General features: G+C 39.1%; 1 long non-coding RNA gene across 3 annotated transcripts; it reads left to right on the forward strand.

Moving 5' to 3' along the window:
- Positions 1-25,674, forward strand: LOC110568072 (uncharacterized). 3 transcript variants are annotated; one of them, XR_010343761.1, is made up of 3 exons: positions 1-76; positions 23,012-23,093; positions 25,374-25,674. It is a non-coding gene; the product is annotated as an uncharacterized LOC110568072 (long non-coding RNA). The 3 variants fall into 3 exon arrangements; XR_010343760.1 differs by lacking the exon at positions 1-76 and adding an exon at positions 14,565-14,638; XR_002478401.2 differs by lacking the exons at positions 1-76; positions 23,012-23,093; positions 25,374-25,674 and adding exons at positions 14,550-14,638; positions 18,795-19,014.

Genomic DNA, 25,674 nt, shown 5'->3' on the forward strand with positions numbered 1-25,674 from the left:
GAGTCATGATACTGTCATCCCAGGGTCTCCAGCTTACAAGTGTCTTGCCATGGGACCTCTCAGCCTCCAGAATCATGTAAGTCAATTTCCTTAATATGCCTCCTCCTATATCTTTCTATATCTGTCTATATACCTACCCTGTTGGTTCTGTTTCTCCTTACTAATACAGAAGGGCACAAAAGAGACTAGAGGATTCTTAAAATATTCTCGTCTTATTTTCTGCACTTCCACACAGAATGTCCTTTTATTATGGAATTATCATGCAAAGTAAAATAATCAATCAAGGGTTAAAATGGTCTCAATTTACTTAAAATATATTTAGATATATGCCTTTATCATACTGCTCAAAATGGACTTTCTGTAACCAACTGATAAAATTGTCTTAGAATGAAATTTTAAGTTAGACCCTTCATATTCTAATTTTGAAAAATCTTAATCCCAGAGGATTCCATGCAAAGTACTAAAAGTAGAAATATTTGAAAATTGTACTAAAAAAGACTCAGGAGGATCACCTAGGGTCAGGAGTTTGAGATCAGCCTGGCCAACGTGGTGAAACCCCGTCTCTACTAAAAATACAAAAATTAGCTGAGCGTGGTGGCGGGTGCCTGTAATCCCAGCTACTCTGGAGACTGAGGCAAGAAAATTATTTGAACCCAGGATGTGGAGGTTGCGGTGAGCCTAGATTGCACCATTGCCCTCCAGTCTGGGCAACATGGTGAGAGTCCGTCTCAAAAAAAAAAAAAAAAAAGAAGAAGTATTACTACTCATGGCTTAATTATCTCTAATTTAGGTTTGTACCCAGTTGTGCATATACATATGTGTGTGTGTCTATATATATATATATATATATAAATGTGTCTATATATATATATTATTTAGGATAAAGCAGAGCTTGAACCCAAGTCAATACATAGACAAAACCGTGTTCTATTTACCACTAAACATCCCTAATGATGCCCGTGTCCCAAGAGGCTTTCAGCATAATGGAATAAAGGCAAAAGTCCTAATTAAAGCAACAGCTTGAAACATGACTCAGATGTCAACAAAAACACCTCCTTTCCTATATAGCTACAAGTAAGTCATGTACTACTTGTGAGCACAGGTGGAACTTTCTGGTTCACATGCTATAAATTCAGAACCGTTATTCAGAAAATTAGCAACATTCTGTGTCTTCAGTCTTGTATTTATTAAATTTAGTTCTTTACCTGCCCCAATAGCCAGACATCGATTATTGAGCTGGTAATGTTTGCTGAGTTCATTTTATAAAAGCCTAATGGAACCGTCTTCCTGAATAAAAAATATAAAGTACAAAATTCTCAATTTTAATGACCAAATCTTATCAGAAATGCCATATATGTGCTGTCTCATCCACTTCCCAAAATGCCACATTTTAACCTGCATCAACAGCTGTCAGGGAAGGTTTAGAGAGTTCCTTGCAGTCAACAGGAGGGTTTTCTCCCATTCAACTCATTCTGTGTATATTCAGAAGCCTACCATGCTAGAAATCTTCCTCTTGTTCACTTAAAAACATTAAAAACATTAACTCAAGTCATGGCCGATATAAAGTCTAACCAAGAGCCCCTGCTTCCAGGGTGAGGCAGGGTCAGTGAGTGTTTTGCTCAGCTTCTCTATAGCTTGTAGAAAGAAAACCAATTTTTTCCTCAACTGTCACATTAAAGAAAAGTTGGGCTGTGCCACAGGTGAATTGGAACTAAATACATGTAGATCAAGATACAGTCCTTAACACGAACAAAACAAGTGCTTCATGACAGGGAAAGTTGAAGCCGTTTGATATGGTTTGGACTTGGATCCCTGCCCAAATCTCGTGTTGAACTGTAATCCCCAGTGTTGGAGGAGGGATCTGGTGGGAGGTGATGGGACCATGGAGGTAGATAGCTCCCCGTTTTGCTGTTCTTGTGATAGAGTTCTCATGAGATCTGGTTGTTTAAAAGTGTATAGCACCTTCCCCCCACCCCACCCTGGTCTCTCCCTCCTGCTTCAGCCATGTAAGAGGTACCTGCTTTGCTTTTCCCTTCTGCCATGATTTAAAGTTTCCTAAGGCTTCCCCAGCCATGCTTCCTGTACAACCCGTAGAATCATGAGTCAACTAAGCCTCTTTCTTTTATAAATTACCAAGTCTCAGGTAGTTCTTTATAGCAGTGCAAAAACAGACTAATAGACCATCTGTGTGTTATTTCCCCAGTTGCAAAGGGTAAACAATAGCACTTCCTGCCTGTGCAGGAGGAATTGGGAGGAAGAATGAGAGGAGGGAAAATGCTTTATGACCAGCAATATTGCTTGAATCTGAGATCTTTACTCACTACTCAGGAGTTTAAAGCCCTCTTCAACACTGACGGATTATCTCACCATCTCCTACCATTAAATCCCTTGCCAGCTAGAATGAAATACAGGTTCTCCCAGGAAATGTGCCTTTGTTGGCTTTTAACACTCTATTATCCATCCCTGTCACCACCCTGTCAGGAGTCTACACTGGAAAATCTGACTTCTGATTCTGATGTCACCAGGAACTCTCTGTGTATTTCAGCCCCTTGACTGCCAGTCTCCATAGCTTTCAAAAAGGGGTAACGATGTTTGTTTTACCTGGTGTGTAAGTGATGGTTGTTTGTATTTATAACTGGAAACATGAAACATTCAGAAAGAAATGGTCGTAAGAGGGCAATTTCTGTTTCGTCATTTACCCGACCTTACAATGTTTTTATTATCTAAATGTTTCAAGATGATGCATCTTCACATCCTACTACTGCTAGTGAGAAGAGGGACATGGAGCTGAGAATATGTTCTTTTTATTAAAAAAAAATAGCTATGGCCCGTAAGAGGCATACATTATTTTTCCATATCCTACTGGCCAAAACTTAATTATGGAGTTATATTTAGCTGCAAGAGAGACAGGAAAATGCAGTGTTTATTCTGCATAGCTAGCTAAGATCAAGGATTTTGTCAGTGGGAAAGAGAGATAATGAAGTTGTGTGCTCTGGGGTGGTGGTTGCAACTAGTGACTGTCACAGCTACAGACCATGGCATAGGTGATTCCTCAATAAATAGATGCTTAATGAGAATAATAATAATTATTATTAACATTAATGTCTGGCTCTAATACATATTCTCTGATTATAAACAAATAGAAACCATTTTACAAACCACCCATTATGACTGCCCATATCTGCTATCTATACAAAAGTGAATGTCATTGCTTAAGAAGTTATTTTGTACATACTGAGAAAGCCAATTTCTGAAATACCGCTTTCAAACATAGCCAAAGGTTTCCAGAGATTAAAGGCAGTTTTCCAGATCATAGTTAACAGAACTCAGACAATTTAACAGTAAGCTTATATGATAGAAATTTCAAAACCATTTCCAATTGCCCCATTATTTCCATACACTATCAGCATGGGCACCACTGTGCCATTGAAGAAGGGAAAGAATTTGGGGAACCAGGTGAATAATACTGAACCTTATGACTAGGGATGCTTTTATAAATGATAAAATTGCAAGAAAGTACAAGGCTAAACACAGAAGATGTTACGAAATGGAAGAATTGGACCAAATGTGTGCTTTCTTAATGCATATTTAGATATAAACTCTGTGTCAACTCTCCCATCTTAAAAAAGAACAAAAATCTAAAGCCTATGTTTAGCTGGTATTTATATTCTCCTAGACAGTCATCCTTTTCTCCTTTAAGTATAAATGCCAGTTTTAATTTGTTTGCCAAATTAAAATTTATTTCTATACATTTAAGAAATATTAAAATTTTTAAAAGGTAAGTGTAAAGAGGATTTTAACATCATTAAAATGCAGAAATAAATTATTACATGGGAATTACTTCTCTGATTTGCACAGGACTATATTTAAAATGTAAAAATACAAAGTAGCTACTTTGCTTAATCTAATTTACTTTGTAGTTTATCAGATTAATATTTTGATAGTCTGCTTGTTGCTTAAAAGCAAAGCAAACTAATTTCTGTAACTGTTGCCTTGGGGTTGAATTGGTAAGTTTTTCCTATTAGTTATCTAGAAATGTGGCTTTCATATATGAACAACTGTGAATAATATTGGTAGTTTTGTTAGCATTAAAAATTGGTACAGATTAAGTATTTCATTAACTGCTCAAAATATGCATCATTTGTGAAGTAACAGTGATAACGTCAGTGCTATTAGCTGGAGAAATGCCATCATAGCATTCTAAACTTGAGTTAAAACTTCATAACACAGATGCTCCTGTTTATCCCCCTGATGGCCCAGATAGGCACTCTCAAGCAATCCTAGCACTGTCTGAGGTCAAACGTACTCTCAGAATCCCTCCCATTCCCTTGCCCCAGGATGCTACAACAAGGAGATAAGACTAGGCAGAGGAGCTTATCCTGATATGTGCTTCTGATCTCAGACAGTCCTGCAAAGATGGCTTGCTCTGTTTTACACAACTCAGTGTGAAAGCTATAAAATCTGGCCAGTCATAGTGCAGAGCTCACTTAGGCCTAGGATGTCAAGGCTGTGGTGAGCCGTGACCACACCACTGCATTCCAGCCTGGCTGAACAGATCCCATCTCTAAAAGATAAAAGAAAAATTAAAAAGATGCAAAATGTCTCAAATAGGAAACTCAGGACATGTCAAGGTGAAACAGTTCCTTTAGTATAATTTCCCTTAAAAATGCAACAGTAATATATTTTTATTTAAAAATTCTAACAAAAATTATTCAGTGCAGTTAATCTCACCATTAGCCTACTGCTTCCATCTTAGCATCCTTTCTTCCAATTGGGGTACGGGGTTAACAAGTCACAAGCTATCTGCTGCTATGTAGCTGGTCCTCCCATGGGAGGGGTCAGCCATGGCCAAGTAAATACATAAAAAGAATGGTACCAGAGAATACAAAAACACACATAAACACACATGCACACGCACATTTTTACAAACTTGTAACTTCCTATAATGATTGTAAACTTCTGATATCTTATTACCTTCAGATACTTTCAGAAGTAAGGGTGAAGAGAACCTGGGTGTCTTTCCAAATCAAGGTTGATTTTAGAAAGTTGTGTGTAAAGTTTTCAAGTGCTGAGCTTTCTGCTGGCTAAAATTTTTCTTGCTGTTTTCTAATATATATTCATGGATGAGGGAACTAAGTCTATGGGATGATGAGAGTTAAGGACACATTTTCTAGGGTTCTAGTGATGCTCATTCCAACAACTTCTGTGGTTGGTGACGGTGATCAAACAATGTAAACATACAAAAAGATGAAAGAGTTTTGCGATGTGTTGTATGAGAGATCTTTAACAGCAACCCAATGCTGTGGAAAAGAAACATAAATGTGCAGTTAGAGAAATGTATTTTGAGTAGCAAACTTGCTAAGTTATGCTACTCATTGACTGCACCAGTCATCTAGGCACCTCATTTAATTTCTATCACTCAATCTCACCAGCCTTAATTTCCTCTGAGGAAGAGGCTATCTTGTTCATTTTGTGTCAATCGCATCTAAGATAGTGTCTAGTAGGTGGATACGCTACATCGGTAAGGATGGGCTAGGTTATGCCCTGTAACAAAGAGCTCCACCATCTCAGCAGCATAAAATATAAACAACATCACAAGAGATTATTTCATGTTTCTGCCACATATCCAACCTGGGTTTTTTTTGTTATTTGGAGGAAAGGCATTCTCACCAGAGGCTCAATCTCAACATGAGACCCAATGTTTACAGAGTTAGGGAAGAGTAGGGTAGAGAGTCAAGCCCCAGAACTGCTTTGTATGTGAGTTAATTCTCACATTTCATTGCACAGAGACAGTTTCATACTACAAGTAAATATAAAATGTTTTCAGGCACCAGCATTTGCCATCACAAATATGTGTGATATCAGCAGCTGCTCTGTTCCAGGAATGATACTGGGTTCTGGGGAGGAAAGAGGGTGACGTGAGCCCCACAAAAAAGAAATTTACAGTAATTTCAGTAGTTTATAGTAATTATTGGCCAGGCACAGTGGCTCACACCTGTAATCCCAGTGCTTTGGGAGGCTGAGGCAGGAGAATCACTTGAGCCCAAGAGCTCAACACCAGCCTGGTTAGCATAGTGAAACCTCTGTCTCTACAAAAAACACAAAAACTAATGATATGGTTTGGCTGTGTCTCCACCCAGATCTCATCTTGAATCCCATAATTCACACATGTTTTAGGAGGGACCTGGTGAGAGATAATTGAATCATGGGGCAAGAGTTTTCCATGTTGTTCTCAGGATAGTGAATAGGTCTTATAAGATCTGATGAGTGTATAAAGGGCAGTTCCCTACACACACTTACTTGCTGCCATTTAAGACTTTCCTTTGCTCCTCCTTTACCTTCCGCCATGATAGTGAGGCCTCCCCCGCCATGTGAAACTGTGAGTCTATTAAACCTCTTTTTCTTTATAAATTACCCAGTCCTGAGTATGTCTTTGTCAGCAGTATGAGAATGGACTAATACGATTATCCAGGTGTGGTGGGTGCATCTGTAGTCCCAGTTACTTGGGAGGCTGAGGCAGGAGAATCACTTGAGCCCAGAATTTTGAGGCTACCGTGAGCTATGATTGCAACACTGCACTTAAGCCTGGGTGACAGAGTGAGACCCTGTGTCTTGAAAAACATAAAAAATAAAACAGTAATTCTTGAGACAACTTATAGTTACTGCAAAACATTCACCATCCCACATGTATTTGAGGGGGTCCACTCTTTACCAGTTAGTCATTGGGAATATAGTTGTGTACGAGGGGTAAGATCTCTGCTGATGTGGAGTTGGTCTTCTGTGGGAGTGGTCAACTGTGCATGGGTAAACGAAAAAATAAGATGGCTTCAGGGGAAATAATTGGAGTAAAGCACTCCAATAATTGTCTTTCTGTCTTAAAAAAAAAAAAAAGACAGGAAGACAATTATTGGAGTGCTTTACTCCAATTATTCCCATCACTTTACTCCAATTATGAAGTTATGAAGTAAAAGAAATCGCTTTTTACTTCATAACATCACTTTTAACTTCATAAAATGAAGTTATGATGCTGCTTTAATTGTGAGTCTTCCAAGAAGGTCTCTCTGAAGAATGGACATTTAACAGACCAGGAGGATGTAAAAGCCAGATATGCTAACCTAAAGGAAAACCAATTCCAGAAACAGGGAACAGGAAATGCAAAGGCAATGCCTGGAGTGTTTGAGAAAGGTAAAGAAACCCATTTTTTTAGAAGCTTAAAGAGATGAAAATAGATAGAGTAGATTGGAAAGGTTGACTAGAGTTGATGATGTTATATGCATTGAGAAACTCACGGAGATATTTTTATTCATGAGAGTGAGGTCATGTAGTTTAAAAAGGTGGCCGTAAATCCTGTGTGGATAATGGTTTGCCAAGACAAGAGTAGATGTGTGATGAAGTTAAGGAGCTACTGCAACAGTCCAAGCATAAGAATAGATGAGTAAGGAGTTGGGGGCAGAAATCAGGTGGAGACAGGAGGGCATTTTGGTGGCTGGAATAATAAAACTTGCTCCAGCATTAATGTGAGGGTAAGGAAATTGCAAGACTGAAGAATGACACACAGACAAACTAGGAAGTTGCAGAACAAAACTAAAGGGACCTTCAAGACATGCTGTGGATGCACAGAGGAAGGAGTGTGGAGGAATTCCGTGCCACAGAATTCTAAGGACTCCCAGACCTCAGGACTGTGACTGAAGTTGGAAGAATGGCAGTAGAACGACTGACAAGACCATCAGAACACAAATGATGCCTCCATTTCAGCCTCAGCAGGTACTAGTCAGAGAAGAGGACAAGGTAGGAAAATCCATGGAGACAGGAAAGAAAAGCCCTTGTCCCCTTGGCCACATTATTAGCCCCTCAGAGGTCCCCTTGCAGGCTGCCTTGTCCTCTCCTCTCCTCTCCTCTTTAGGCCACTCTGTCTTCTTGTTCTGCTTCAAATGGATGGCAGCTTGTTTGCAGGCACAAGCTGAGAAACTGCACTAAGATTCTGGAAGAGATTGTAGGATGAGACTTTAGGAAGTAATGAAGCTCACAGGAAGGATATCAGAGCAGAAGAGTAGAACAAGTTCCAAATAAACACCAACAGCCACCAGAGAGAAGACTTAAATTACTTAAGTGAGACAGGTGGAATGGCAGGGAGGAGTAGAGACTGTGGCGTCAGCAGAGCAGATCCTCTGTCTGGCTGGAGCAGCTGCACACAATGCTTAGATTGGGAACTATGTTTCTTTTTTAAAAGAGAAGCCTGAAATACACATTTTTAAATGCTAAATACAGGGTTTTAAAAAGTCATATTTATTTATTTATTTATTTTGAACTTTTATTTTAGATTCAGATGGTATCTATGCAGGTTTGGTACCTGGGTATATTGTGTGATGTTGAGGTCGGGGGTATAAATCCCATCACCTAGGTAGTGAGCATGGTACCTAATAGTAAGTTTTTCAACTTTTCCCCATCTCACACCTTTCCCCAAATGTCTATTGTTGCCATCTTTATGTCTGTGTATACCTAATGCTCAGTTCCCACTTACCATTCAGAACATGTGGTATTTGGTTTTCTATCCTTACATTAATTTGCTTAGGATCATGGCCTCCAGCTGCATTCATGTTGCCTCAAGAGAAATGATTTCGTTCTTTTTTATGGCTGTGTAGTATTCTGTGATGTATATGTATATTTTCTTTAATCCACCAATGATGGGCACAGAGGTTGATTTAATGTCTTTGCTACTCTGAATAGTGCTGTGATGAATGTACAAATGAATGTGTCTTTTTAATAAAATGATTTGTATTATTTTGGGTATATATCCAGTAATGGAATTGCTGAGTCTAATGGTAGTTCTGCTTCTAGTTCTTGGAGAAATATCCAGACTGCTTTTCACAGTGGCTGAAATAATTTACATTCCCACCAACTGTGTAAAAGCATTCCCTTTCTTTTCTCTGCAGCCTTACCAGCATCTGCTGTTTTTGGAATTTTTAATAATCACCATTTTGACTAGTGTGAGATGGTATCTCATTGTGATTTTGATTTGCATTTCTCTGATGATTAGTGATGTGGAGCATTTATTCACGTTTGTTATTCAATTGTATAACTTCTTTTGAGAAGTGTCTGTTCATGTTTTTTGCCCGTTTCTAAATGGGGTTATTTGTTTTTGGTTGTTGACTTTTTAAAGTGCCCTCCAAATTCTGGGTATTAGACTTTCGTTGGATGTAGAGTTCCAAATAGCTTTTCCCAATCTGGAAGTTCTCTGTTTGCTTCCTTGATGGTTTCTTTTTTTGTGAAGAAGCTCTTTAGTTTAATTAGGTTCCAGCTGTCAATTCCTGTTTTTGTTGCAATTGCTTTTGAAGGAGTTAGTCATAAATTCCTTCCCAAGGCCAATGCCCAGAATGTTGTTTCATATGTTTTTTTCCCCTAGGATTCTTATAGTTTTAAGCATATATATATTCTTATATATATTATATAATATATATTCCAATATATATTCCAATATAGTAGGTGAGACTCTTTTCCAACAGTAAAAGAACTCTGTGGCTAGACACAGCTGAGAGGAAGACACGGAGAACTGTATTCATGCTGGGGTCAGTGCTCCCTCTATAGCTGTGCTAGCTTAGGCAGGCAGGTGGGCGAAATCTGAGACAGGAGTGATGAAAGATGTTGGGTGCTGTAGATATTTTGTCATGCTCCTTCCTTGAAAATGTAATCTGCACAAAGACATCCCATCCACATGAGTGCAGGGGAGATGTCCATTCCTACTGTCCTCAGAAGTATAGGCAAGGCAACTCATTCTGTTCTCCTCTTGCCATTACTTTTGCAAACACTGACTTAGGTTTTTCAATACCTCTGAAAGCAGAGAAGATGTGATAAAGTTACTGGACAATAGGAGATCACATCCCCTTTTCTAACTATTCAGTGTGATCTATGAATCTAAGTTTCATTAACTTTTTGCATTCCCTACTATCTGCCACCATCGTGCACTGTTTAGAAATTTTGAAATTTCATTTTGGTTTTTCAAAAAAAAAAAGAATTTTGATTATAATGATAGCTCAGGGCCTGGCAGGAAAAAATTGCACAATTCTACAATGTGAAATCATAATCTGTCCTTACTCATAATTTTCCACAAGTGATCTATTTAGATATACATTCACAAAAAGGAAATACATTGATTATTTTACTCATTTGGTTTCTGGTAGATAATGCTTACATTTTTGATTAAAACTTTCCATGAGGAAGGCAGAGAAGGAAATGGGCACAGAAAAATAAAACAAGCAGGATAAATAACTTGTACATTAACAGCTTGGTTAAAAAGCTGTCCATAAAGATAAAAAAAATAAAAGCAGCAGGGGTAAACTTAATAAATATAAATTGCAGCCACCTGCTTGCCTATTTCTAAAGGAAATGATTTTGTGGAGTATAGATCAATTCCTTTGAATAGCATTATTGCTGTCTTTGCTGCTCAAGCTTTCACTACTGTTTCTTACCCCTAACCTTCCCCAGCCACATTCTGTGTGACCAGCAGGAGGTCACCTGCAGGTGACCAGCTTTCAGGGTCAAAGTGTGTCCAGCTGAGACCATTTAAAGTAACAGCGCTATTGTCCAGATTTAGAGGAACTTGGAGAATTCATTGTGCTGATGGATTATTGATGTCAATCAGGGGGCACATTTATAAGTTGTTGATTTGGCCCGTGACTAATTACAAAATGGTGTATAGTGCCGAATGAGAGAGGAACAGAGCTACAGTGAGTCCTAAGCTTTAAGGTTGTCTCCACAGAGTTGTGGCTGAGCTCACATCAAAGGCATCAGCCTGTAAAATACACATTTACCACATGAACTCAGAAGTAGGACCAATCCACAGGAAAGCAGAGAAACCACATCTGGTTAGTTTGTATTTTTGATAGGATTTCGGAAATGCTGTTTGTAAAGGACATTATTTCCCCTGGATAGGAGAACTTTCATGGCTTTCCATTTTTAATCTCATCTGTATTTTCTACTTTTTCATTTAAAAATGCCTATTTATATATTAAATTATTTTCAAATAAATAAAAATTGTTTTGCAAAAGAATAGAGCTCACTCATTTGCACAGGAGCCATTGAAGTTCTGCCAGCAAGTAACACAGTTGCTCACATGACAAACCTCTGACTTACTGGAACGGAAGCTGATGGAAAAGCCTGCTCTTCACTGCTGTAATTAGTTTATGTCCATTTCTCTCCATTCTTATTGGCTCATGCCTCACATGACATCATATTTTTTATTCTCCTAAAAGTTGCAAATGCATGAGTCATTGCTGAGAAGCTTCACATAGGCAGCAGAAAAGTCTGAATGAGTTTGATTATTATTTCCTGATGTCTCTCATCAGAGATTCAGCTATTAATGTAACCAAAATAAGCTCATCTAGGCTTGATTGCACATGAGCGAATTCCACATCATGTCTGAGTCATCCGTGATAAATGAATGCAGTTTTTGCAAAGTTAGTACCACTACAATACATGGGTTTTGCATATCATTTTTAAGGATCTATTCGACTTAATTATCCAATTTTTAACTGTGGCTGTACTTCAATGAATCACTGCAATCTATTTAAATGACTATGACAAATGATTTATCACTAAATGATTGATTTAATCTGGAAAACTCAAGAGAGATGATAGTAAAATTACATTTGCTTGCTTTTCTTGTTTTCAATGTAAAAGAAAATTCCCTCTTTCTACCTAAAAGTGACTTCTAGTTTCCTGACTTGCTCAGGGGATCTTGAAATAATTCTATGTGTCCACACTTTGAAGTTAAAGTTTACTAAAACATAGTATTATCATTTCACTCCTAAAAAAATCTCCCTTTGGCAGCTAATAGAGCAATGTGTCTTTATGGTAGTCATGTATAATACAAAGCTGATTTTTATTCAAGAGCCAGTTGTTCAGTTTCCATGAAGCTGTGTGGTTCTGAGTTAGTTTCAAAACCTAGCAGAAGACAGTAACTAAGATCAGAGCAGAACTGAAGGAGATAGAGACACAAAAAACCCTTCAAAAAATCAATAAATCCAGGAGCTGGTTTTTCAAATAGATCAACAAAATAGACAGACCTCTAGCCAGATTAATAAAAAAGAAAAGAGAGAATAATCAAATAGATGCAATAAAAAATAATAAAGGGGATATCACCACAGATTCCACAGAAATACAAACCATCATCAGAGATTATTACAAACAACTCTATGCACATAAACTAGTAAACCTGGAAAAAATGGATAAATTCCTGGAAAAAAAAACTGATTTTTAGGTTAGATGTGACCAGAAGGTGAATCTCTGGGAAAACACAAGTTTAGATTAAGAAAGTAGCTAATTTTCATCTGTATTATTTTCTTCTTAAGGAAAAAGGGATAACCACAATAATTTTAAAAACAATTCATTGGTGCTCCTTAATAGGACGTTTTCACAGTCGAAACTCCCAAACAAGCGCTTTCTTCATCATCTCCCACCCAGCGGAAAACTAAACTGTGCTCAAAGCTGTTATCCTCCTTTGGCCAACACCCAGCAGCCATTCTCACTGTCTCCCAGCTTCCCAAACCTGATGCTATTGGGCTAGTTGTGTTCCCAGCCCAGGGGATCTAACAACACTGGTCTGATTGTTATTGCAGTGCTGTTCCCAGTGATTGTGGGGCCACATCTCACTTATTTCTGGACAATGAGACACAAGTCAGAACTGGTGCGCTCTGGAGGAAAATCCTCCCCTTATCTATTTTTTTAATGCACAGGTTATCTTGTCCTCCTGTCTCATACTCTGTACTGCTTTGTATGCTGTCTATGATGATGTGATGCCTGGAGCTGAGGAAACCCCTTTGGAACTGTGAGGCATTGAGCACTGGGGAGGAAATAACCAGTTAAGCATGTTAGAGTGAAACAGTGGAAGGAGCCTGTATTTATAATAACATCTCTTAGTTATCACTAAGCCAACCATGAGGTAGCCACTACTGGACATTTCAAGAACAAATGGCTTTTTATTTTAAATCACTCTGACTTAAGTTTTCTGTTGTTTATAGTCAGACACAGCATAGAAGATATGCCTCCTGTTCAGAGATGACATTCTACCAGTTGCATTCCTCTTTCATCTGAATTGCCAGACAAAAGGGTGGCTGCTCTAGTCAGAAACTCATGAACCCAGCTCGACCTGAGGCTCACCCTTCTCCACCCATTTTGTTCTTCCCCTAAATAAAGCAGCCTTGCTGTGGAACCTATAGGTCTGTGGAACACAATGTGATAACTTACTGATCTATATTAAAATATAACAGGAGCATTGTGGTAAACTCTTCGTACTGAGGATTACAGCTTGGGGCCTTACTGAGGCTTCACATTTGAATAAAATCAATCCTAGAAAACTATTTTTACCATAATGACATTGTCAAGCAGGCATAAAAAGTATCAGAGCAGAAGTTCAAGCTGCGTCTGGTTCTATCAATGTTACTAGTAATGTTTAATAGGACGGTGTGGCATTTTAAAATTCCACACCATTCATAGTTAATGATTAGTTTAATGCACATAGTATTAAATTACATTAAAAGGTAGGCCACCCAAATTAATGATAGTTCCCTTATTATCTCATTTAATCTTTACAAGAAAACTATATTTTAGGTATTTTAGTTGTCATTTAATGTTAACACACATGATGACTTATTTTTAATGATTATGTTTCCTAGATCCAGACACAAAAACTCATGCTGTGGTAATGAATCCTTAGCTACCAATAGCCCCTTATTAAATTCGATATGTACTTGGTATGAGCTATTATTGACTTTGTGTGAGATACATATTTAATATACAATAAATATTGACTAGAACCACAACATGAAGTTGAAAGGATGAGACAAGATAAAGAACAGAGATGGGTAATCTTCAAAAGAAGGCATATGTCAATGGTTTTCATGGTCTTACAAAACCCTGTTGGCTATCTAGTTAAGATCACCCTTTCCTTAAAATAACTTATAAAAATGTCTTTCATATATACTTACATATATGTATGAATGTATGGATGGTGTACATATACATAAATACAATTAGAAAATACATATGTTTGTATATTTTGTCTGATATATGTCTGATTAGAAAAAAGGGCACATTTTTCATTATTCTATTAGAATACTTAGCAACATATTCTAGAGTACAGATGCATCTCTTTAGATATTGCATAAAATCAGGGATTATTTACATTTTTGTTTATTTGTTTTACAACATTTTTAATGTAAGCCACTCAAGGATAATATTGAAATAAAATATGCTCACATGCCTTCTGGTGCTGGTTAATTAACTAATGAAACTGATTTTATCGTATGTAATGAACACAAGGGGGCACAGTGTGGAATAAGGAAACTGCTCCCTGCCTGTGTGTGCACAGTCTAGGGGAGACAGTCGTACACCAAATATTCCCATAACCATATGGAAAATTGCAGCACCTCCAAGTCTATGCAGAAGAGGAACGTGAAATGGTGGAATTGACCCAATCCAGGATGTCGAGCTGGCTCTGAGGACCTCACATGTGACTTGGAGCCTGAAGATAAGGTTAAGCGTTAACCAGGTGAAAGCAGGAGGAGAGGGCGTTCCTAGCAGAGGGAGCAGCCTGTGCCAACGTCCTGGGGAAGGAGAGAGCATAGTGAGTGTGAAAGACAAGGTAAGGCCAGTGGCACAAAGAGTGAGTGTGAATGGGAATTTGGGGACCTTAACCAGAGAGAAAAGTAGGAATTGGACTGTATGGATTTTTGTCAGCTATATCAAAGAGCTTAGTCTTTTTCCTAAGTCAGCGGGAATCCATGGAACAAACCATTGCCTGTTTTGTTAAATTCTGGCTTTTGAAATAAATCTGTCTAGAATTCATCTGTACATTTTCTGAACTTAATTTGCCCAACTCTTGCTAAAGCTGCCATAGACAAGGTTCTGGGTAGGTATGGGACAGCGAGGTTTAGACCCTGTTTTCAAGAGCTTCCAGAATGCCCTCAGTGACAGATTCATAGATCAGTGACAATGAGGCCATGGGACAATTGAATACACATTGCCATAAATGCCCTTTCAAATGATCAATAAATTAGAAAGAGGCAGGTGATCAGGGAAAGTAAAAATTAGACATAAATCTGAAGAGTGTCTTGATAGATAATAACTAGAATTCATAACACTTATTGGGAGATTATAGGAATTGTCCATTCATCTAGGACAATTGTCCATTTCATAGATGTCAGGAAAGAGGGCCCAGAGAAGAATAATGATCTGCCTAGATTCACTAAACCTGTAAGGGGAAGAACAAGAATTCACTCAAACCCCGGCCACTGCCGCCCAACACTGTCCACCCATGCCCAGTAGAGGTGGTCGTGAAGCCTCAGGATATAATTGGAGTATGGAAGGTGTCATGCACTGGATTGTCATCTGCCAAAAAAAAAAAAAAAAAAAAAAAAATCTGTTGAAGTCCTAAATCCAGTACCCCAGAATGTGACTTTATTTGGAAATAAGGTCCTTTCACATATGATTGGTGACGATGTAGTCACAGCAGAATAGGGTGAGTGTGAAAGGGAACTTGGGGACCTTAACCAGAGAAAAAAGTAGGAATTTGGCTTTACTGATTTTTGTCAGCTCTATCAAAGAGCTTTGTCTTTTTCCCAAGTCAGCGGGAAGTCATGGAACCATTGCCTGTTTTGTTCAATGTTGGCTTGAACAAAATTGAATTACGGCCCCTAATTCAATATGCCTGGTGTCCTCCATAAGAAGACAGGGAGAATGTCTGGGGAAGATGAGAGCAGAGATGGGAGTGACGCATCTATAATCCAAGGAATGTCAGGGGTGTCCAGCACTCACCAGAGGCTAGAACAGAGGCCTGGAGAAGGCTCCCAGCAGCAAGCCAAGGAATGTCAGAGGTCTCCAGCACTCACCAGAGGCTAGAAGAGAGGCCTGAAGAAGTCTCCCAGCACAGCCTCAGCAGGAATCAACACTGCTGACAGCCTGATTTCAGATTTTTGGCCTCAAGAACCATGAGAAAATGAAGTTCTGTTCTGTTAAGCCACTTTATTTGTGATATGTTGTTAAGGAACCCCCTGAGTGTAATGGAGGATGAAAGAGTATGGACCAGGAAGACCAGAATGAGGCCTTCAGAGGCTCGTTGGGGCAAATTTCTGGAGAGTCTTGATTAAGTCTCAGGGTCCGAGGGAGCAGGCAAGATCTAGAATCGGAGGAGGCAAGTGACGAGCTGTGTTCACTCTGGCAGGCAGAGCAGAGGAGGCTCGGTCCTGAGTGGTGGTTCCTGTGCTGTATGGAACTTATGCATCTTTTGTCAGGTTTATTCCTCTCTTACACATATTTTATGCCATTTTAAGTGCTATTGTTTTCTTCATTTTAAATTTGAATTATCTGTTACTAATAGAAATACAATGGATTTTCAAAATATTGTATCTGGCAACCTTTTAAAGCTCACCAGTGAGTTCCAGCAGAACTTTTGTGAAATAAAGACAGATGTTTAAGTCTTTACTTCTGCTTTCTTGCCTTATTTCTCTGACTAGAATCTCCTGGACAATGTTGAATAAAATATTAGTCAGAGCTGGCATCACTGACTTGCTCCCCACCTTAAGGGGAAAGCTCTGTCTTTTATCTCTAAGCAAAAATTATTCTAAGTAAAACTCTGTCTTTTACCTAAGGATGAGGTTAGCTGCAGTATTTCTGTAAGTACTCTTTACCTACTTGGGAAATTATTTTTCTCCCTATTACAAGTTTATTGAGTGTTTCTTGTTTGTTTTCTTGCTTTTTAACAGAAATAGGTGTTGCATTTGTCAAATGCAATTCCGACTTTTTTTAATAGTTATACTTATTTCTCTTTTTCAGTCTGTTAATAAATTAATCCCTGATTGATATTCAGAAATTTAAAAAAACTTGAATTACTGCAGTAAACCATATTAGATCATGGTAAATTATTTACTGCTTATATATGTACTATTGAATTACATTTTGTTCAGAACTTTTGCATCCATATTAAGGATGTGGATCTACAGCTGTCTTTCTTATTTTATCTGTGGCAGATTTTGGTACAAAAATAATGCTGCCCTCATAGAATTTATTGGCCAGTAAGTGTCCTCTCCTGTTAAATCTTCTAGAAGACATTGAGTAGAATTGCTATTATTTATTTGTGTATTTATTTATTCTTAACATATGGTAGAATTCACCAGTGGAGCCATCTGGCTGCTTGTGGGATGGTTTATCTTAAATTTCTTTAATAAACTCAGATATTAATTATATATATATATTTATTATTATTATTATCTGAGATGAAGGATGAAGTCTCACTCTGTTGGCCAGACTGGAGTACAGTGGCACCATCTCGGCTCACTGCAACCTCCACCTCCCGAGTTCAAGTAATTCTCCTGCCTCAGCCTCCCAAGTAACTGGGATTACGGGCGCACACACCACTATGCCCAGCTAATTTTTGTATTTTTAGTAGAGATGGTGTTTCACCATGTTGGCCAGGCTGGTCTTGAACTCTTGACCTCAGGTGATCCACCCTCCTCAGCCTCCCAAAGTGCTGGAATTACAGGCGTGAGCTACCGCGCTTGGTCTTATATATTTATTTTTTAGTGTGCTTTGGTCCTTTGTCTTTCAGGGAATTTATGTATTACAACTAAGTTGATGCATTATATAGGCTTAGGGTTCATCATGTTTTGTTTTTTTACCATCTGTAGAATCTGCAGTGAGATGACCTCTCTGGTTCTGTACGTTGCCAATTTCTGTTTTTTTTCTCTCTCTCTTTGATTCTTGGTAAATCTGACTGAGGGCTTACAGTTCTTCTTAAAGAACTAGATTTGCTTCATTAAATTTTCTCTATTGTTTTCTTTTCAACTTAATTGGTTTCCACTCTGGTCTTTATTATTTCTTTTCTTCTGCTTACTTCGGATTTTATTTGCTCTTCCTTCTTATTGCCCTTTCTCTGTTTATTTCCTAAAGTGAAAGTTTAGGTCATTGATTTGCGGCCCTACTTCTTTTCTGACACAGACTTTTTCTTTTTCCCAATAAACTTTTGTAGGACTTACTTATTGTAGGTACTACAATAGCTCATGCCTGTAATCCAAGCATTTTGGGAGACTGAGGCAGGAGAATCGCTTGAGGCCAGGAGTTGGAGACCAGCCTAGGCAACATAGCAAGACTGTTCCTACAGAAATAAAACTTCAAAAAATAGCTGAGCATGGTGGCACATGCTTGTAGTCCCAGGTACTCTGGAGGCTGAAGTGAAAGGGTCACTTGAGCCCAGGAATTTGGGGCTGCAGTGAGCTGTGATCACGCCACCACATTCCAGCCCAGGTAACAGACCAAGACACTATCTCAAGAAAACAGAACAAAAACAAATTTTCCCAAGAATTATCTTAGCCATGTCACACAAATATTGATATGCTGCATTTCATTCCCATTTAATTCAAAATGTTTTCCAGTTTCTGGTTCAAGTTCCTTAAAATTATGCTGTTTGATTTCCAAATATCTGGAAGTTTTTCATAGGTCTTCCTGGTATTGATTTCTAATTTATATTCATGTTGGACAAATCATAAATGTGTATTATTCAAATCCTTTTAAATTTCTTGAAGGTTTATTATGGGCCAGAATATGTTCTATATTGGGAAATGTTTTATGAGTACCTGAGAAGAATATGTATGCTGATGTTGCTGGGTGGAGTGTCCTGTAAAGATCACTGGAGTCCAATTTAATTGAGTTGTTCAAGTTTTCTATACTCTTGTTTATTTTCTGTCTTCCTGTATCAAAAAAGAGAGTGTCGCTAACTCTCTCTCCCTTCTTATTTTAATTCACAGATAGATGATAACAAAGTGACCATGAATTTAAAACTCTTATGTGCAGCAGGAATGACTCCACAAAGATTTTTCATGATGGAGCTCAGAATAGAAGGACCCAAATCTCCAGACTCCCAGCTATTCAGCAAACCCCATCCTGATTCTCTGAGTTTCTGATTCTTTATCCTCATTTTCTTCCCAACTGACCATCATGTGAATTTAAATAAAAGATTAAATGTAATCTTTATAACTTATTATATTATTGAACAGTTTCAGGTTTCTTGTTCTTATTTACAAAAAACTAATGAGTAGAACATTTTACACATCTCTGAGCATAAAAACTGTACAAAATAAAAATTATACAAAATTGTTTAATTCCATTTTTACTTATGAGGTCTGTAATTATTCCCTTCATGGTTAATGATCCTCAGTAGGAAACAAATGGTTTCCTACCTTCTTACTAGGTTGCAAAAATCTCATTTATTGATAGTCATTTATATTAATAATCATGATTAAATTGAATAACAGCTCTTACCAGATTTATGGTAGACTTCAGTAATTCTATCTCTTCCCAGAAGCAGGAGCAAATAATGGAATTCATCAAATAAGGAATTCATCAAATAAACGAAATCTAATCTAATTTTCCTTTTCATGACTGTTCTTAGGATGCTTCTTTCACACTCTGGAAACGGAGACACATTTGTGAATATTAAGTGAGTGGTGTGTGTGCTGGGTCCTTGCATTAGCTCTTGTCTTCACTTCGAAGTGCCCACCTGTTCCCTTGGTGCCCAGCTGAAGCTTCCATTTGTAGCACCCTATATTATAATATCACTGTTTAGTGACAGGTTCACCTTCCTTCTGTAGAAGAACTCATAGGTGTAGTCTCCTTAAAGTACTGAAGCCACTTGTGCACTTAACAGATGGTGGGCTTGAGTTCGATATACGTGTCTCCTCCTTCCCATGGGTGTTACATCTTTCTCCAGATGTCAGCCTCCACACCAGAACTTAACTCAGCTGAGTTCTGAAAAAGGCACAGTGCCTTCTCTGAACCATCAAGGAATGAGTCTTCCCAATAGCTACAAATAACTACAAGTCACTGATAGCTTATCTCTCTCTGCTCTTTCTTGAAGGATATTTATATTCAATCCTCAGATTAGAAATAAAAAAAGTCTAATCAGATATTTCTGACTCTATATATAGAGAGAGGTGCTAATCAGATATTAGCACCTCTAAATATATGTGGAGAGACAGAAAATATACAATCCTCACAAAAGTTCCAGGCATTCCAAAAGTGAATGTTTACTGGTACCAAGTACAGAACACGAGTGATTGCAAGTGCATGATGAGCTGGTGAGGTTTGCAGTGCCTAGAGAGCATGGACTCTCTTCATGAAGACATTAAACTTGAATTTGGCCAGACAAAGCTCTCTGTGGTCAGATTAGTCCAGATTATTGTCCCTGTGCACCATCTTAATGTGAAACTGATTAAGGCAAGATTTGAGTGTCAACTGATGGCAAATACTGAGTGTCAACTTGATTGGATTGAAGAATACAAAGTATTGTTCCTGGGTGTGTCTGTGAGGGTGTTGCCGAAAGAGAATGACATTTGAGTCAGTAGACTGGCAGAGGCAGACCCACCCTCAATCTGGGTGGGCACCCTCCAATCAGCTGCCAGTGCAGCTAGAATACAGCAGGTGGAGGAAGTTGGAAGGACCTGACTTGCTGAGTCTGCCAGCCTCCATCTTTCTCCCGTGCTGGCTGCTTCCTGCCTTTGAACATCAGACTCCAAGTTCTTCAGCTTTTGGACTCTTGGACCTATACCAGTGGTTTGCCAGGGGATCTCAGGCTTTTGGCCACAGACTGAAGGCTGCAATGTTGGCTTGTCTGATTTTGAGGTTTTGGAACTTGGGCTGGCTTCCTGGCTCCTCAGCTTCCAATGGCTTATTGTGGGACTTCACCTTGTGATTGTGTGACTCACTATTCCATAATAAACTCCTCTTCATATATACATCTATCCTATTAGTTCTGTCCCCATGTGCATTTGTTATACTTCAATCAAGATTATTATGTAATCATGATACCTGTTACTTTGCCTCATGAAGAATTGAGTTCAGGTTTAAAGTTGTAAGAAGGCAAAGCAGCATTTAGGAGGTTGTAGGTCTATGAGGCATTCTGAAATTCCAGAACTACAAGCATCACTGTCTGCTTCTATTTCCTTAAGGATGTTTGGCCTTGAGCAGTTAAAAATATATATTACTTGCCCATTAAAAGGCAGAGTTGTACCAGAGAATCTTTCCAGTAAAATGAGTAAAAGAAGGTACTTAACAAATGAGTTCAAAGAGCCAAGGATTCTCTGAAAAGAGATGTTGGAATTGACTCAGCCTGCAGGCACCTTAAAAATAACTGAGGAAGGCTCACTGCAAACCACTGGCTTCTCCTTTGTCTAAATTCTGGGACATGTTCACGGTTTTTGGAGACTTACGGTGGATCAGGGAGTGTCAGCACTCCACAAGTTATCCTTTCACCCAAATGCTTCTTAAGAACATTTTTTAGAATTCCCCACATCCTGGATTTAAACTCAAGCTCTGATATTCACTACCTGCTTAGCCACTTGAGATGTCACCTCCCTTGGACTCAGTTTCCCCATAGAATAAGGATTCCAGTGGTAACTTCTTCCTCAGACTATGATGAGGTTGGATTAAGTGAAAAAAAAAGGAAAGCCCTTAGCCTAGGTTTAACAGAAACACTTCTGATAATTATCCTAACTGTTCTGTTCAAAATAAACTCTCTAAGACAAAGCATGTTGTTTGGATATTATTTTTAAATCATCATAATCTCTTGAAATATGGCATACATAACAAATGAATGTGTAACTATATATGAGGCAGTGTCTGTACAATGACTGATATGGATAGATGCCATTAGTGGTGACGAGACTGTGGGATAAATTCCCCACAACTGGCGCATGGGGTAGTTTGGAACACAGGGGCTCGGGGGAGTCCCCTGAGGGCTGAACTGACCAAAAATAGCTGGGCCAATGAAGTGGGGATTGAGCAAGAGCTGGTGTCAGGTAGGACGTCATGGGGACTTCTGCGAGCACAGGTGTGGGCTCAAGAGATTTAAAAGTTGTGGGATTTTACTTTTAGGTCTCAGGATTTTCTCCAAAAGTGAGAAAATATGGCTACATCTTATCCATATTTGGATGCAGTAAAAACTAGAGAGAAAGAAATGAATAGGCAGTGCACGGAGGATTTTGTGGACAGTGAAATGAGTCTGCATGATACTACACTGGTGGATACACGCCATTATACATTTGTGCAAACCTTCAGAATGTACACCACCAGGAGTGAACCCTAATGTCAGTAATGGATCTTGGGTCATAATGATTTGTTAACATAAGTTTATCCATTGTAACAACTAGACTACTCTGGTGAGGGATGCTGAGAACGAAGGAGGCTGTGCCTGTGTGGGGACAGGAAATCCCTGTACCTTTCACTCAGTTTTGCTGTGAATAGTTGTGGGGAGGATTGCTTGAGCCCAGGACTTTGAGACCAGCCTGGGCAACATGGCAAGACCACATCTTTGAAAATTTTTTTTTAAATTACGCAGGTATGATGGTGCATGCCTGTAGTCCCAGCTACTCTGGAGGCTGGATAGGTGGATCGCTTGATCCAGGGAGGTGAGCCATAATTGTGCCACTGGACTCTAGCCTGGGTGACAGAGGGATACCTTGTCTCAAACAAAGTTTTATTAAAATAAAAATAAAACAATTAAATACATGCATAAATACATAATTGGTGAGCAAAAATAAAGTTTATTTTTTAAAAATGACTGTAGGTGAGTAGCAATTTGTGAATTTAAGTCATCTTCATGGCCTGGAGGCCAAATGAGTTTGTAGCTCCTTGGCGAGAGACCGTGGCAGAGAATGTGTCTGTGTGTGAGAGAGACTGGGAAGATGGGAGATGAGTAAAACGGCTTCAGACTTCAGTCAATTCCCTAATGAAATAATCAGGCAGTGGGAATAGTTCATTGAAGCTTAATCACTTTCTGGTTTTACGTTGTCCGCGCTTTTCTGCTTCACTTCCTCCACCTCTGTGTCCTCTGCTGTGTTTTCTCAAAGCAACAGCCTGCACCAGATACTCCCATGAACGTTCTTCTAATGAAATGAATCTCTTATCTTTGACAGGATATTATGGCAAACTTGTTGTTTTGAGACGGAGTTTTGCTCTTGTTGCGCAGGTTGGAGTGCGATGGTGTGATCTCGGCTCACTGCAACCTCGGCCTCCCAGGTTCAAGTGATTCTCCTGCCTCAGTCTCCCAGGTAGCTGGAATTACAGGCATGCACCACCACACCCGGCTAATTTTGTTTTTTCAGTAGAGACAGGGTTTCTCCGTATTTAAGCTGGTCTCGAACTCCCGACCTCAGCTGATCCACCCGCATGGCAAACTTAATCAACAAAGTGAGGAGGCAAATAATCATTGTGAGACTACTGACTACTGTTACGCTCTATTAAATTTAGCAACACGGTCATTCCCATACATGATTTAATACAAAGACTCATGAAACGTGGATATTTACATCTCAGGCTACTCATCCCACAAGCTTTTCACAGCTTCATTGCCTTGCTGCTGTACAGGTTCTATTTTAATGCCCTGATAGAGGATTATGCACCTGACAGATAGCCAGTGTGTTTCCTGAAGTTAACGCACATTAGATGTCTTGTCCTTCTGCAAAAAAAAAAAAAAAAAAAAAAAAAAAAAGACAGTTGTGGAGGTTTCACTGTGCCAAGGGTAACAGAGGCTTGCCGTAGGATCAGATGTATGTCTGCTTTCAGTTACATTAGCTATATGCTGCTGTGAATGTTCTGTTTAGTCATTCATTAAAATTAGTGCCTGTTTTGTGTCAGATACCATAAGATTCTCAATAGATGCAGCATGTATAAAATATGCACAGGGCAACCTTTAGACTAAAAATATATTCATTGTTAGTGTGAAATTCAGATGTGTCTGTGCGAATCTGGCAGCCCTAGCCTCCGTCAGTATGTCAGCTGGCGGAAACAGCCACATTCACAGACAGTCACAATGCAATGCAGTCAGGGCTGTGAGGGAGAGACAGAAGTGAGTGCTTCAGACACTACTGCAGTGGCAGCTCAGCCAGGATGATGCTGAAGGCCAGAAAAGTCTTCCCTCAGGAGTAAACACACAAAATGAGGCATGAAAGACAATAAGAAATAGGCCAGGCAAAGGAGATGAAGGTGGGTCTTGAGACAGAGGGGACGGAAGCCATATCAGACATTCCCAGTGCACCACCCTACCTATGGCTTTTGAAACATTCCCTGTGAATCTTCTGCTCTATCCTGGACTTACAACTTCTAAGTGTGCTTCTGTGTCTTATGTCTTTCTTTCTGAGGCCTCTATTTTGTTCCATTGGTCTATATCTCTGTTTTGGTGCTAGTACCATGCTATTTTGATTTCTGTAGCCTTGCAATATAATTTGAAGTCAGGTAGCGTGATGCCTCCAGCTTGGTTTTTTTTTTTTTGCTTAGGATTGTCTTGGCTATGCAGGTTCTTTTTTGGTTCCATATGAAGTTTAAGATTTTTTTTCCAATTCGGTAAAGAAAGTCATTGGTAGCTTGATGGGGATAGCATTGAATGTATAAATTATTTGGGGCAGTATGGCCATTTTTACATAGACCAAGAAATCCATGATGATAGATGTGATGTCCATTGACCTGAGAAAATGAGTTTTGCTCGTTCCATGAAGTATGCTTACTCAAATTCATATCTCCTTGTCTTTACGTTTTTTTCTATATTCTATTCTAAAGTGTTCAGATTAAAATATTAAAAATATAGCCAGGCACAGTGGGCCACGCCTGTACTCCCAGCACTTTGGGAGGCCAAGACAGGCAGATCACTTGAGCCTAGGAGTTCAAGACCAGTCTGGGCAACATGGTAACATCTCTATTAAAAATACAAAAAAAAAAAAAAAAATCAACTGGGCATGATGGTGCACACCTATAGTCTCAGCTACTCAGGAGGCTGAGCCACATGAATTGCTTGAACCCTGGAGACAGAGGCTGCAGTGAGCCAAAATTGCACCACTGCACTCCAGCCTGGGTGACAGGGCAAGACTCTGTCTCAAAAGAATACTCATTTTCTTCACATGCTCCTCACAATAATTAAGCTCCATGAATGCAAGCACTACATTTTCTTTATTCTTAGTGTCTGTGAGCTAATCAATGCTTGTCAAATATTTATTAATCGACAAAATCAGTGAGTAACGAATACAAAACCATGGACCTGAAGATTTCTTTAGATTTATGCCTCGGCAGAGGACAAAAGAGAAAAGGATGAGGCTGTTGCTGAACATGATTTGGTGCTTCTCATGTTGATAAACTCAGCAGATGGGAGGTGACAAGTGTTGGGAACTGATTCTGGCCATGGTGTGAGTCACAGGGGGCCCTGTCTATGATCCTTTACATGATTAAGAGTTTACCTGCGGTTTACTAAGTGGGTTTTATAGCATAGGTGGAGAGGAGGAAGAAGAGAATTGGCCCATAAAGTGAGATTCTTCATCTGTTTGTGATTCATGTCTTGGCAGCAGATGCTCCCTGGCCCTGATGTCTGGAGAAAAGACGAATGCCAAGACGAAGTGGCAAGAGCATCTTTTATCCTTCCCCTGTGCCGCTGCTGAATCAACATCAAAGTCCTGCTGCCAAGAGTGATGAATGGCTCGGGAGCGTCACAGCTCGGTGGCTCCGAGTGCCGTGTGAGCTGGCAGCTGCCACGGCCGTCCTTCCTGTGACCCCCACATGTGTCTTCCCGAGATGGCCAAAAACAAACTTTCTCTTCAAATGTTGATTTGTACCCAATGTTGATCAACAAAGTCAATCAGTCCTTAA

This window comes from Aotus nancymaae, unplaced genomic scaffold, assembly GCF_030222135.1.
Source record: "Aotus nancymaae isolate 86718 unplaced genomic scaffold, 86718_ANA_hifiasm-v0.15.2.pri h1tg000021l, whole genome shotgun sequence".
Taxonomy (NCBI): domain Eukaryota; kingdom Metazoa; phylum Chordata; class Mammalia; order Primates; family Aotidae; genus Aotus; species Aotus nancymaae.